The 3522-nt window shown below is 54.5% G+C and overlaps 1 protein-coding gene across 2 annotated transcripts in view; it reads left to right on the forward strand.

The window, feature by feature from the left end:
* Window positions 1-3522, forward strand: part of LOC102766047 (myocyte-specific enhancer factor 2B) — a 21155-nt gene that overhangs the window by 5034 nt on the left and 12599 nt on the right. Inside the window, exon 1 of one of the 2 annotated variants that reach the window (XM_006778334.2) lies at window positions 7-274. The exons of the other annotated variant lie outside the window; for it this stretch is intronic. The gene's annotated coding sequence lies outside the window, so the exon portion shown is untranslated. Of the gene's footprint in view, window positions 1-6; window positions 275-3522 lie in introns of those variants that run through there. 2 annotated transcript variants of the gene reach the window in all.

A 3522-nucleotide genomic window follows, 5' to 3' on the forward strand; every position in this document is an offset into this window, starting at 1 on the left:
GGGAAAGTCTCGGGTCTGATCCAACCCCTTCCCGTCCCTCTCCCGCATTATAAGCATCTTCAGTGTCTCTCCGAGCCTGAGACCCCGCCCCCTGAAATTCCGAGGCGGGGCCACGCCCGAGTGCCCGCCCTCTATGCAAATATCTCGTCCCGTCCAATCAGCTCCCGGGGGCAGGGCCGCCGGCTCCGAAGGCACCTGTGGCCGCGGGACGCTGGTCACTCTGTGCGGCTGCTGCAGGTCCGTGCACACGCGTCCGAGGGGCCAGGCGGAGCAGGTGCGTGGGGCATCCGGACGAGGCTTGTCTGGACGAAAAAAAAACGTGCCGTCCCTTGATTGTCATCTGTGGGCTGGGCTGGGCTGGGCTGGGCGTGGAGGTCTGAGTGCCGCTGTGTTTTGAAAGTTGTGTGTCTAAGAGGTGAGTCCTAGGATTGTGAGTTCAGGGGTTGTGTGTCCAAAGGGTGTGAACTGAGGGGTGCGAGCCTAAGGGGCAGATTGTGTCAGAGGGGTTGTGAGTCCTACGGTTGTGTGTCTGAACGGTCGTGTGTCCAAGGGGTGTGTGTCTGCGGGTTTTGATGTCAGTTGGGGAGGACTTGTGTGTCCAAAGTTGTGGTGCCCCAGCCCCTGCTGTGTGCGTCCGTCAGCTTTTCTGGTCTGTGGGCTGCAGTGTCCTCCTCTCCAGAAGCACACCCCTGTCCCGTACCCTTGAGGCTCCTGTGCCTAACCCCGTGCCTTCCTGCTGCACCTGTACCTTCATGTGTCATGGCCCCAGACCCGCATGTGGCGTGACCATCTCTGTGTGCCTGTGACTGCTCAGACCCTCCCTGCCCCATGGTATCTGCCTCATGCAGCAAATGTGGGGCCTCTGTTGGACTCACAGAGTGCCCATGTGGTGGGTACAGAGCCTGGGATGGTGCCTCGAAGCGGGGCTACTGCCTTCCCTGTCCCTCAGTGTCCCCCTCTGGTACATGGGTCCGGGAATAACAGTGCACACATGACAAACTGGGGGCTGTTACTTTCATGGTCACGGTTCCTCTTCCCACCTTCCTCAGAGTCCAGAGCTGCAGATGTTGGTCAGTGACCGGGGTCCCTGGCCACCCCCAGTCCTCAGCCATACACCTGAGAAGTCAGAAATACGCCTGGCTGGGGTGCTCAGTGATTGAGCATCGACCTATGAACCAGGCGGTCATGGTTAGACTCCCGGCAGGGCACATGCCCGGGTTGTGGTCTTGATCCCAGTGGGCATGTGCAGGAGGCAGCCGATCAACGATTCTCTCTCATTATTGATGTTTCTAGCTCTCCCTCTCCCTTCCTCTCTGAAATCAATTTTTTTTTTTTAAATATATTTTATTGATTTTTTACAGAGAGGAAGTGAGAGATATAGAAAGTTAGAAACATCGATGAGAGAGAAACATCGATCAGCCGCCTCCTGCACATCTAGTGGGGATGTGCCCGCAACCCACGTACATGCCCTTGACCGGAATCGAACCCGGGACCCTTCAGTCCGCAAGCCGACGCTCTATCCACTGAGCCAAACCGGTTTCGGCTCTGAAATCAATTTTTAAAAAAAGATTTATAGAAATAGCTGAGGCTTCCTGCCTAGCCTGACCAAGAAACCCTCATTGGGGAATATCTGGACCTTTGGCGTCTGGGTACAAGAACTCTTTTGGGGAGAAGGAACTAGGTCACTGATGGCGAACCTATGGCACGCGTGTCAGAGGAGACACGTGAACTCATTTTTTTGGTTGATTTTTCTTTGTTAAATGGCATTTAAATATATAAAATAAACATTAAAAATATAAATCTTTGTTTTACTATGGTTGCAAATATCAAAAAATTTCTATATGTGACACGGCACCAGAGTTAAGTTAGGGTTTTTCAAAATGCTGACACACCAAGCTCAAACGGTTCGCCATCACTGAACTAGGTTCACAGAAGTATTTAGACTTGGAAGGATTGGTGTGTGGGATTTGAAGCAGCCTCTCTCTCGCCTGTCCCGTGCCTGCCTCCCACCACCCCTCTGAGCTGAGGGGTGAATCTTGGCTTCCAGGGAATGGAAGTTCTAGAGCTGGAAGCTGACTATCTGGTCTGAAATTCCCACTTTGCAGGTGGGAAGACTGAGGTCAGGTACAGACATGCAGGCACTTCAGAGAAAGGATGGGGCACATGATGCCCCCACGCCAGCTCTCTGAGAGAGCAAAAGCCAGGCGCTCCAGCCCTTTGATGGCCTGACAGGTTGCTGCCCCGCTCTGAGCTCCGTGGCCACCCCTGTGACCTGAACAAGTTGAGCTCCATCTTACTTCCCATCTCCAAGTAATGATGTATTTCATTAAATCATTACCCAACCAAGCAGACATCTGGAAAATGCAAATTAAGAGGAGAAAGGGAATTAAAATCATTTATTGCCCAACTCAGATGCAATGAATGTAGGCATGTTGGAGGTTTGGCCTTCTGGAAGATTTGAGGCACGTGCACCTGGAGACAGATGTCATTTTTTAAAAAATATATTTTATTGATTTTTTACAGAGAGGAAGGGAGAGGGATAGAGAGTTAGAAACATCGATGAGAGAGAAACATTGATCAGCTGCCTCCTGCACACTCCCTACTGGGAATGTGCCCACAACCAAGGTACATGCCCTTGACGGGAATCGAACCTGGGACCTTTCAGTCCGCAGGCCGACGCTCTATCCCCTGAGCCAAACGTCCTGGTTGTTCTGTTGGTTGAGTCATCTAACTTCTCCAAAGAGAGACTCGATGGGTCTTGATGTGTGGCCTGGGAAGAAGCCCACTTCACCCTGTGTAAAACGGGGCAGCCGTCTCCGCTTCACTGGGCTGTCTGTGGGTCAGGCAGGCCCTGTGTGTAAATGAGGTGGCGCGTGGGCCCAGGCGCAAGGTGCCATCCGAACTGTGACCAAGCAGAGGTGCCTGTGAGCCCCATCCAGGTCCACCTCACCCTACCCTCCATCAGGGGCCAGGGAGGCCTCCGGTCCATTGGCTTCCCTGTTCTGTTCTGCAGGCTCAGGTTCACCCAAGATCAAGGCGGGGACCTTGGGTGGGAAAACTTCGAGGCTGTTTGGCATAAGGAGCCACTACCTTGTCCACTTTCCACACCCACAGCCCCCACTGCCTCCTGGTGGACGCTGTCCCAACCTCCTGCCCAGACAAGGCTTCTCCCTCCTACAGCCACTGGTTCTGCTGAAAATCCTGAGTCAGACCCAGCCCTCCCTGCTCATGTGCCCCTTACGGCTCCCCATTGCTCTATAGTCCGCCCTCCCACCCTGATCCCCCAGGCTCCTTGCAGCCTCCCTGCCCTCCTTGGCCCTGCCTCACCCTGCCCCTCACTCACCCTGTCCCAGCCACACCGGCCTTCCCTTATGTCTGGAACCCACCCAGCTCCCACCTCCGGGCCTTTGCATCTACCATTCCACAGGGCTGGGGTCCTCTCATCCTTGAGGCCCCCTTTTCAGACAAGCCCTCTGGCCCCTCTGTTCAAAGCAGCTCCTTCCACCACCCCCCCCCCCCCCT

This window comes from Myotis davidii, unplaced genomic scaffold (genome assembly GCF_000327345.1).
Source record: "Myotis davidii unplaced genomic scaffold, ASM32734v1 scaffold448, whole genome shotgun sequence".
Lineage (NCBI taxonomy): Eukaryota > Metazoa > Chordata > Mammalia > Chiroptera > Vespertilionidae > Myotis > Myotis davidii.